Source organism: Oncorhynchus kisutch, unplaced genomic scaffold (assembly GCF_002021735.2).
Source record: "Oncorhynchus kisutch isolate 150728-3 unplaced genomic scaffold, Okis_V2 scaffold4067, whole genome shotgun sequence".
In the NCBI taxonomy this organism is placed as follows: domain Eukaryota; kingdom Metazoa; phylum Chordata; class Actinopteri; order Salmoniformes; family Salmonidae; genus Oncorhynchus; species Oncorhynchus kisutch.
Window position 1 is genome coordinate 117,051 of NW_022266012.1, and position 11,275 is coordinate 128,325.

The 11,275-nt window shown below is 47.1% G+C and overlaps 1 long non-coding RNA gene and 1 pseudogene across 1 annotated transcript; both read left to right on the forward strand.

The window, feature by feature from the left end:
* Positions 1-1,916: 1,916 nt before the first annotated feature.
* LOC116373676 (uncharacterized) lies at positions 1,917-6,609 on the forward strand. Its single transcript, XR_004209599.1, has 3 exons — positions 1,917-2,018; positions 5,925-5,954; positions 6,186-6,609. It is a non-coding gene; the product is annotated as an uncharacterized LOC116373676 (long non-coding RNA).
* Positions 6,610-6,930: 321 nt separating this feature from the next.
* On the forward strand, positions 6,931-10,960 carry LOC116373675 (scavenger receptor cysteine-rich type 1 protein M130-like; annotated as a pseudogene).
* The last annotated feature ends 315 nt before the right edge of the window (positions 10,961-11,275 follow it).

Here is an 11,275-nt window from a genome sequence, read left to right on the forward strand (position 1 = left end):
GCCTTTTGGTCTTGACTCTGTCTCAAGGAAAGCCTCGCCCAGCGCTTTAACTGTTCCCCATTTTGGAAGAGAATGTCCAGCTTATTCATAAGTGTTATGAAAATTGGATAATCCACCCATTTAAAACTAAACACAGGAATAAAAAAGTTTACATGTTTGCGTGCTCTGGAAGCTACCGGAGAATTGACAGACTTTGTAGCATTAGCCTTATCATAAAGGTCACAGGCTAAAATTGTCACTTTGTTGTCAGGGCTATAGTCCATTGAAGCAATTCTTAGAGCCTTGAGATCACTGCGGCCGCAGACCTGTTCTTCCAACGCATATCCTGGCACATTTGTACCACTCAGGACCTGTTCAATTTTACAAAGAGCCAGCCTGATGTTTAGCCATTCTCTCATCCCCAGAGCCGGGGGAAAACTCCCAGGTTTTGCAGGATAAAGGGGTTTGGGTCCACGGTCTGTGAATATCTTTACCGTAGAATCCTCCGGGTGGAATATGTAAGACATGTGGCCCTCACTCGTACCCAAAAATCCTTTAAAACATTCTGGAGCTTCACACAGAACTTCTTCAAGGCTTTGGTCACTGGGTTCATGACAAGCCGAGCATAACATCCCTAAAATTGGCATAGGTGTCATTTTTGTTTAATATTCAGGGGGGTTATCATGTACAGTCTTAAACAGGTATTGTTCAGGCGCTTTATAAGGGGCATTAACCACCCCAAACCGTGAGAAACAGTAACAGGTTGACCTGACACATGGTCACTTACTCAACCCCACCAACCCCCCTGGGCATGCACCCTTCTACATGACATAGGGTCATAAATCATTACATAGGGTCATAAATCAGGCTTGGGTCATCAATCATTAACGGCCTGTCAAATGGACCCTTACTCACCCCATAGCCCCCACCTAACCAGGCTTGCCTGACCAGAAGACATGCACACGTCATCACTACATAGGGTTCACATAGAGTTCACATAGGTTCACATAGGGTCATCAATCAAAATTTTGACACGTCACATCTACTTTAATCTCTCTCTCAGTTGTTGAATCTTGTTATGTTCAAACAAATATTTACGCATGTTAAAGTTTGCTGAAAATAAATGCAGTTGACAGTGAGGACGTTTCTTCTTTGCTGAGTTTAGTTCTTACTGACAGACTGGGTTGGTAGAAGGAGACAGGGGAGGAGGGAGAGAGAGAGAGATAGGACTTACTGACAGACTGGGTTGGTAGAAGGAGACGGGGGAGGAGGGAGAGAGAGATGAGAGAGAGATATGACTTATTGACAGACTGAGTTGGTAGAAGAAGACAGGGGAGGAGGGAGAGAGAGATGAGAGAGAGAGAGATGAGAGAGATGAGAGAGAGATAGGACTTATTGACAGACTGAGTTGGTAGAAGGAGACAGGGGAGGAGGGAGAGAAAAACTGACATTTAAATCAGCTGAATATATTTGTATCACTGACTTCTCACGAGTGATGTCATCATAACAGTAACCTGTTCCTCTCTTGGTCCAGCCCAGCCTGACCCTGACATATAGCATCAGGCCTGTTGAGTTGACTTGGGTAACAGACCTCTAGCTTCTACACCACATCCCCCCTTCTCCTGCTCTAACATGAGACCTCATCAGTACTCATTTTGGGTGCTGGTACTGTTTCTATTTAGGTGCTGGAACGTCAAGCCAATATTCTATAAGAGGTGAACTCAATCAGTAGAAAGTTAGAGGTGATATTATAGGACACACTATGTGTAACTTTGCTGCTCTGTCAGCAGTTTCCTGTGGAGTTTTTCTAATGTCAGTGTTTCCTGTATGTAGGTGGGTTTAACAGATCTTATCTGCTTAAAGGTTTGTCACATCATTATAAGTAAGGAAGTAATGATATATAAGTCATATAGCCTAGCAGTATTTCTCACTCTTCAGTCCTCTCTTCATGACAGTAGACTTGTTTCGCTCAGTGGAGCCCCAGTTAGAGGCAGATATGATACCTGCAGTGGTACTGATGACCCTGTTGTGGAGCACAGGTAGGATGCTGTTATGTTGATAGACACTGGTGACAGTTACTGAGATATGATTTGATATTGTAAGATATATTATAATTTGCAGGTTTAGTAAAATAACATACAACTGGAAGCAGACAGTAAAAATGTGTCTCAAAGCAGGACAATGATGTGATCACTTGTAAATGTACTTTACTGTAGTCTAACTGTCCATCTGGGGACAGGCACTAATGTCAGTTAAGTTGTGATGGTGTCATGCGTCTGACTGTTGTATATTCAGTGTGTCAATGATTGATTGTATCTGTCTCTATGTAAATGAATGAGAGTATATATTATGTATTATATATTATATTGGTGTTATGTTAGAGTAGGAGAAGGGAGGGGTGTAGATGATAGAGGTCTATGAGCTGAGTCAAGATCAACAGGTCCAACACTATGAGAGAGAGAGAGAACGAGAGAGAATATGTGCGAGAGAGAGAAAGAGAGATGAGCAGCGTGAGAGAGAGGAGAGGGGAGGAATGGGGTGAGCAGAGGAGAGAGAAGTGGAGGAGACAGAGGAGGGGAGGGGACAGAGGAGGGTATGGGAGAGAGGAGGGGAGGGGACAGAGGAGGGGAGGGGACAGAAGAGGGTAGGGGAGAGAGGGGGTATGGGTGAGAAAAGGGTAGTGGAGAGAGAAGGGGAGGGGACAGAGGAGGGTAGGGGAGAGAGGGGGTATGGGTGAGAAAAGGGGAGTGGAGAGAGATTTGTGGAGGAGAGAGAATGAGAGAGAAAGGGAGGGGAGAGAAAGTGTCAAGGAAGGGCAACACTAAGACCTTCTCAGCCAGCCGGCTCCACTAGGGCCCTCTCAACCAGCTGGCTCCTATCGGGCCCTCTCAACCAGCTGGCTCCACTAGGGCCCTCTCAACCAGCTGGCTCCACTAAGGCCCTCTCAGTCAGCCGGCTCCACTAGGGCCCTCTCAACCAGCCGGCTCCACTAAGGCCCTCTCAACCAGCTGGCTCCACTAGGGCCCTCTCAACCAGCTGGCTCCTATAGGGCCCTCTCAACCAGCTGGATCCACTAGGGAACTCTTAGCCAGCTGGCTATACTAGGGCTCTCTCAGCCAGCCGGCTCCACTAGTACCCTCTCAGCCAGCTGGCTCCACTAGGGCCCTCTCAGCCAGCCGGCTCCACTAGGGCCCTCTCAACCAGCTGGATCCACTAGGGCCCTCTTAGCCAGCTGGCTCCACTAGGGCCCTCTCAGCCAGTTGGCTCCACTAGGGCCCTCTCAACCAGCCGGCTCCACTAGTGCCCTCTCAGCCAGTTGGCTCCACTAGGGCCCTCTCAGCCAACTGGCTCCACTAGGGCCCTCTCAACCAGCTGGCTCCACTAAGGCCCTCTCAGTCAGCCGGCTCCACTAGGGCCCTCTCAACCAGCCGGCTCCACTAAGGCCCTCTCAGTCAGCCGGCTCCACTAAGGCCCTCTCAACCAGCCGGCTCCACTAGGACCCTCTCAACAAGCCAGCTCCACTAGGGCCCTCTCAACCAGCTGGCTCCACTAAGGTCCTCTCAGTCAGCTGGTGTGTGTAGGAGAGTGTGAGCTGTGTGAAGAACAAAAAGTAGACGTACAATGTCAATGTCACCTTTTGTTTGTTTTCATCCCAAGGGAAAGGTTTGGAAACACCTACACATACATTATCACAGAAACAGCACAAAACATATGACCTAGTAGAACTGTAGAGCTGTTTAACATCTATACAATATACACTACATTACATCCTCCATATAATTCATCTCATATGACCTAGTAGTCCTGTAGAGCTGTTTAACATCTATACAATATACACTACATTACATCCTCCATATAATTCATCTCATATGACCTAATAGTCCTGTAGAGCTCTTTAACATCCACACAATATAGCTGAAAACAGGAAGTGGGCATCTTTTCAATACAGACTCCTTTTGTTGTACTGTTTTCAATATAAGACATCCAGACCTTATTCAAGTTGTCCAGTAAACCCTTATAAGAGGTGAACTGAAGCAGTAGAAAGTTAGAGGTGATATTATAGCACACTATATGTGTAACTTTGCTGCTCTGCCAGCAGTTTCCTGTGGAGTTTTTCTAATGTCAGTGTTTCCTGTTGTTATGTGGGTTTAACTGATCTTATCTGCTTAAAAGTTTGTCACGTCATAGATGTGACCTGAGTCAAACTCAACAGGCCTGATGCTATATGTCAGGAAGAGAGAGAGAACGAGAGAGAGAAAGGAGGGGGTAGTGGAGAGAGAGAGGAGGGGAGGGGACAGAGGAGAGAGTAGTGGAGAGAGAGAGGAGGGGAGGGGACAGAGGAGAGAGTAGTGGAGAGAGAGAGAGGAGGGGAGGGGACAGAGGAGAGAGTAGTGGAGAGAGAGAGGAGGGGACAGAGGAGAGAGTAGTGGAGAGAGAGTGGAGGGGACAGAGGAGAGAGTAGTGGAGAGAGAGAGGAGGGGAGGGGACAGAAGAGAGAGTAGTGGAGAGAGAGAGGAGGGGAGGGGACAGAGGAGAGAGTAGTGGAGAGAGAGAGGGGACAGAGGAGAGAGTAGTGGAGAGAGAGAGGAGGGGACAGAGGAGAGAGTAGTGGAGAGAGAGAGGAGGGGAAGGGAAGAAGAGGAGAAGGGAGGGAGGAGAAGAGAGGGGGAGAAGGGAGGAGAAGAGGAGAGGAGAGGGGGAGAAGAGAAGAGGAAAGGGGGAGAAGAGGAGAAGCGAGTGGGAGCAGGGAGGAGAAATGGAGAGGTGGAGAAGAGCAGAGGGGTGAGAAGAGGAGAGGGGAGTGGTAGAATAGGGGAGAAGAGGAGGAGAGAAGAGGGGGAAGAGAGGAGAAGAGTAGAAGAGAGGGGGAGAAGCGTAGAGGGGGGAGAAGAGGAGAGGGGGGAGTTGAGGAGAAGAGAGGGAGAGAAGAGAGGTGGTGAAAAGGAGGAGGGGGAGAAGGGGGAGAAGGGGAGAGGGGGGAGAAGATGAAGAGAGAGGATAGTTGGAGAAGAGGAGAGGAGGGGGGAGAAGAGGAAAGGAGGGGAAGAAGAGGAGAGGGGAGAAGAAGAGGAGAAGAGAGACTGGGAGAAGAGGAGATGAGAGGGGGAGGAGAAGAGAGGAGGAGATAAGGCGAGTGGGGAGGAGAGAGGAGAGGAGGAGAAAAGGAGAGGGGAGGGGAGAAGATGAAAGGGGGAGAAGAGGGGAGTGGAGAAAAGGAGAGGGGAGGGGAGGGGAGGGGAGAAGAGGAAAGGGGAAGAAGTGGAGAAGGGAGGGGGGAGAAGAGAGGGGGAGAGGGGGAGAAGATCAGAGGTGGGAGGGGAGGGGAAGAAGATGAGAGGGGGAGAAGATCAGAGGTGGGAGTAGAGGGGAGAAGAGGAGAAGAGAGGGGTTGAAGAGGAGGAGAGGGGGTGAAGAGGAGAGGAAAGGGGAGAAGAGTAGAGGTGGGAGGAGAGGGGAGGAGAGGGGTGAGGAGTGGAGAGGGGAGGAGAAGAGAGGGTGAGAAGGGGGGAGAAGAGGAGAAGAGAGGGGGAGTTCCTTAACTCAATTCTACTGACAATTTTGTCTATGGAGATTGCATGGCTGAGTGCTTGATTTTATACATCTGTCAGGAAAGGGTGTGTCTGAAATAGAATCCACTAATTTGAAGGGGTGTCCACATACTTTTGTATATATAGTGTATGTACACATGGGTGTTGTTGCACCATACCAACAATAAGCCTGTCTTCCCCATCACATCATGAAAGGTCATGTTGATGTTCATTTAACCTCTGTCTCTCTCTTCCTCTGACTCCTCCCTTTCTCCCTCTGACTCCTCCCTTTCTCCTTTGTTTCTCTCTATCTGTCTGTCTCTTTCTCCTCTGTCTCTCTCTTCCTCTGACTCCTCCCTTTCTCCTTTATGTCTCTCTTTCTCTCTCTTTCTCCTCTGTCTCTCTCTTTCTCCTCAGATCTCCAGGCTCAAAGCGTCAGTCCACCAGGTAGGTAGAGTATAAATCTCCAGTGATTATAGCAGTTCAATATTAGTCAACTTTATTATCCCACATGGAGAAATTCATGTGTCCATACAAACCATTCTAAACCCCAATAACAAGTAGTGTTTTATGGAACTACTAATACTTGTCAACCACAAAGCATCACTGCTGTTAGAATAACAGAATCACTGTCATCATCTGTCCTCACCACTGTGTTTTCCTCTCTGCTGTTTACAGCTGAACTCTCAGTCAGACTGGTGAATGGGACCACTTCCTGTTCTGGGACAGTGGAAGTCTTCTACAGAGGAGAGTGGTCAGGTCTATGTCCTAATTGGTGGAGCATAATGAGAGAGGTTAAGGTTGTGTGTAGAGAGCTGGATTGTGGGAATCCTGTATCTGAATCTAGAGGACCTCTGATTGAAGATGGAAGAGGAGGAGTCAGACTATATGGTTGTAGTGGAGATGAGTCTTCTATTAGACAGTGTGGCATCACAGGGGGACGTGGTGTCTGTAATGGTGGATATTATCGTCATGTGATCTGTTCAGGTAAGAGACTGGTCATATTGAGAGATTTATTTATACATTATACAATATTACCATGTATCATGTTTTATGTGTTTTTATTTCATTTAAATAGAGGGAGAGATGTCAGATGTATTTAAACATTATATTTGTGTTTGTCATATTGGTTTATGGGAGATGTTCATGGGCAGATCATTGTAGTTCAGATGGTACTGAAGTGAAGCTGCCTGATGGATGTCCAGCTGTTTATTTTCTATAAAGTGAAGTGAACTTATTCCTGTCTCCTGCCTGCATTATTCCCAACCTGATCCTGAGTGACTAAGAACCCATTTCTACCTCTTACAGTATCAAACATAGCAAACTACTATCTTTTATCCAACATATTTGTGTTTAGTCCTTGACAGTGTCATCAACAAAACTGATTGAATGTTCAACCAACTCTTTTTCTCCAGATTCTGTGCGGCTTGTGGATGGAGCTGGTCTCTGCTCTGGGAGAGTGGAGGTGAAGTCCAATCAGTCCTGGGCCTCAGTGTGTGAAGCTGACTTTGACCGGCAGGATGCAGAGGTAGTCTGTGGGGAGCTTGGCTGTGGGGCTCCTGCAGCTCTACAGGGGGGGCTCTATGGAGAAGGTGAGGGTCAGACCTGGGATAAAGAGTTCCAGTGTAAAGGCAATGAGTCCCTTCTCCTGGACTGTGACACCTCAGACAGAGAGAACAACACCTGCCTACCTGGTAATGCTGTTGGACTCACCTGCTCAGGTAAGAAACAGTTTGTCATTCAATCAACATTGTTTCTCACCTGGAGTGAAGAATATGAGAGACAATATAGGTGTGTTAAAGTGAGAAAATAGTAAGATTACTGTCTCTCTCTTTTCTTTTCTCAGAGCCTGATGATGTGAGGCTGGTGGGAGGAGGCAGTCGCTGTGCTGGTGGAGTGGAGTGCTACGACCAGGGAGAGTGGAGGACTGTGGGATCTTACAGGAAACACGAGGATGCAGCTGCAGTAGTGTGTAGACAGCTGGGTTGTGGCTCCACTGTTTCATCACTACCTGGAAACACCACTAGAGAGTTTGGAGTTTCCTGTTCTGGGTCTGAGTCTTCACTGAGGGAGTGTTTTAGAAGTTATTATCTCCTTCCTGAACTCACAGTGATCAGCTCAGGTAATAACAACATATTATAATTATATTCAACTAATTTCCTTCATTCATATAACTTCCTCTGCACCTCTCATGATGACTGTTTAACTTGTCAGTCTGCTTTACTAAATAGATCACTCAGTCAAGTAGGAATCAAATACAACTTAAATATCCCAGAATGCTTTTGTATTTGAGTGTTATCTCAGTGAACGTCTCTACTCACTACCACTGTCACATGTCATGTTATTGTCACATCTAAATGAGGAAAGTAGTTGAGGAGCTACGTTTTCTTTTTCTCTCCTCTTGTTCCAGATGTCCTGCTTCAGCCTGATATCAACATATGTTGTCTCAGTGACTGTAGGCCCACTACTCATGTTGCCCTGTGAGGGAGGGTGGCTGGCACTGTTACATGCTGATGTTATTGTCATATCTATAGGAAACTAGTTGAAGAGGTCTTCATCGACCTCGCCAAGGCTTTCGACTCTGTCAATCACCATATTCTTATCGGCAGACTCAGTAGCCTCGGTTTTTCGGATGACTGCCTTGCCTGGTTCACCAATTACTTTGCAGACAGAGTTCAGTGTGTCAAATCGGAGGGCATGCTGTCCGGTCCTCTGGCAGTCTCTATGGGGGTGCCACAGGGTTCAATTCTCGGGCCGACTCTTTTCTCTGTGTATATCAATGATGTTGCTCTTGCTGCGGGCGATTCCCTGATCCACCTCTACGCAGACGACACCATTCTATATACTTTCGGCCCGTCTTTGGACACTGTGCTATCTAACCTCCAAACAAGCTTCAATGCCATACAACACTCCTTCCGTGGCCTCCAACTGCTCTTAAACGCTAGTAAAACCAAATGCATGCTTTTCAACCGGTCGCTGCCTGCACCTGCATGCCCGACTAGCATCACCACCCTGGATGGTTCCGACCTAGAATATGTGGACGTCTATAAGTACCTAGGTGTCTGGCTAGACTGCAAACTCTCCTTCCAGACTCATATCAAACATCTCCAATCGAAAATCAAATCAAGAGTCGGCTTTCTATTCCGCAACAAAGCCTCCTTCACTCAAGCCGCCAAGCTTACCCTAGTAAAACTGACTATCCTACCGATCCTCGACTTCGGCGATGTCATCTACAAAATGGCTTCCAACACTCTACTCAGCAAACTGGATGCAGTCTATCACAGTGCCATCCGTTTTGTCACTAAAGCACCTTATACTACCCACCACTGCGACTTGTATGCTCTAGTCGGCTGGCCCTCGCTACATATTCGTCGCCAGACCCACTGGCTCCAGGTCATCTACAAGTCTATGCTAGGTAAAGCTCCGCCTTATCTCAGCTCACTGGTCACGATGGCAACACCCATCCGTAGCACGCGCTCCAGCAGGTGTATCTCACTGATCATCCCTAAAGCCAACACCTCATTTGGCCGCCTTTCGTTCCAGTACTCTGCTGCCTGTGACTGGAACGAATTGCAAAAATCGCTGAAGTTGGAGACTTTCATCTCCCTCACCAACTTCAAACATCAGCTATCTGAGCAGCTAACCGATCGCTGCAGCTGTACATAGTCTATTGGTAAATAGCCCACCCTTTTCACCTACCTCATCCCCGTACTGTTTTTATTTATTTACTTTTCTGCTCTTCTGCACACCAATATCTCTACCTGTACATGACCATCTGATCTTTTATCACTCCAGTGTTAATCTGCAAAATTGTAATTATTTGCCTACCTCCTCATGCCTTTTGCACACATTGTATATAGACCCCCCCTTCGTTTTCTACTGTGTTATTGACTTGTTAATTGTTTACTCCATGTGTAACTCTTTGTTGTATGCTCACACTGCTATGCTTTATCTTGGCCAGGTCGCAGTTGCAAATGAGAACTTGTTCTCAACTAGCCTACCTGGTTAAATAAAGGTGTTCTCAACTAGCCTACCTGGTTAAATAAAGGTGTTCTCAACTAGCCTACCTGGTTAAATAAAGGTGTTCTCAACTAGCCTACCTGGTTAAATAAAGGTGAAATAAAAAATAAATAAAAAATTGTTCTCTTTTATTGTTACAGATCTCCTGGTCCAGCCTGATATCTTCCTGACTGACCCAATGGGAGGGGTCTTCAGGGGCCACCAGGGGCCTGAGATGTTCAGGGGCTACAACTTCACCATCACCTGCTCCACTCAGCCACAGTACCCAGGAGGCTCCTTCCTCCTCACGTTCACCGGCTCCAACAGAACCCAGACCCAGCCAGCTGTCAATCACTCTGCTGCCTTCCTCTTCCCTGCTGCAGATGACTCCCACCAAGGGAACTACAGCTGTGTTTATGAGAATTATGTTTTCTCTCATAACTTCTCCTCTGAGAGTGAGCTCCTCTCCCTCACCATCACAGGTAACTGAACATGAACCAGACTTATAACTTTGTCATTGACAGATTTCCCACAGATCTATGTGATGATGATCAGTACCCTCATCAAAGGTGTTTCTGTTTGCAGCCTCTCCTCTGCCAGCCTTCATCATCAGACACGTTGTAGTGCTGCTGATCCTACTGACATCCATCACCACCTCCTACCTGTACTACAAGGTAAAGACATTTACTCAGACGTTACAAGTCATTTAAACTACAGGGAGAGGGTGAGGGGGAGGGAGAGAGAATGGAGATACCAGAGAGTAAATGTCTGACTGTTGGTGCTGTGTCTCCCTAGCCCACCAGGAGGCAGAAGAGAATGAACAGGGTGAGCAGCATGGATCTTTATGTCAATGCCATGGAGATGGTCTCTCTGAGCTCCAGAGCTGAAGCTGGACCGGGAGAGGAGAGAGCAGCCCAGGGGACGGAGTAGGAGTAGAATGAATCTGACCCTACATGCTGATCTTAGGTCAGTTTTGTGTTTTAAATCGATGGTCAGCAGTGGACTGGTGTTTAAAATGTGGTGACAAACCTGAAGTGGTTCTAATTTTAATAACAAGTTCAGAATTAGTTTATCTTTCTAGAACCTTGGAAGAAATCTAAAAGGAGTGACTGCAACCACCATTATTCATTTAGTTTGGTTTTTACCACCAGAGTAACATGGGGTTTTGGGTAACATGGGGTTCTGGGTAACATGGGGTTTTGGGTAACATGGGGTTGTGGGTAACATGGGGTTCTGGGAAACATGGGGTTTTGGGTAACATGGGGTTTTTGGGTAACATGGGGTTTGGGTAACATGTGGTTTGGGTAACATGGGATTTTGGGTAACATGGCGATTTGGATAACATGAGATTTGGGTAACATGAGGTTTCGGGTAACATGGGGTTTTGAGTAACATGGGGTTTGGGGCAACATGGGGTTTGGGTAACATGGGGTTTTGGTAACATGGGGTTTGGGGCAACATGGGGTTTGGGTAACATGGGGTTTTGGTAACATGGGTTTTTTGGGTAACATGGGGTTTGGCTATCATGGGGGTTTGGCTATCATAGGGTTTTGGGTAACATGGGGTTTGGTAACATGGGGTTTTGGGTAACATGGGGTTTTGAGTAACATGGGGTGTGGGGTAACATGGGGTTTTGGTAACTGGGGTTTGGGGCAACATGGGGTTTGGGTAACATGGGTTTTGGTAACATGGGGTTTTTGGGTAACATGGGTTTTTTGGTAACATGGGTTTTTGGGTAACATGGGGTTTTTGGGTAACATGGGTTTTGG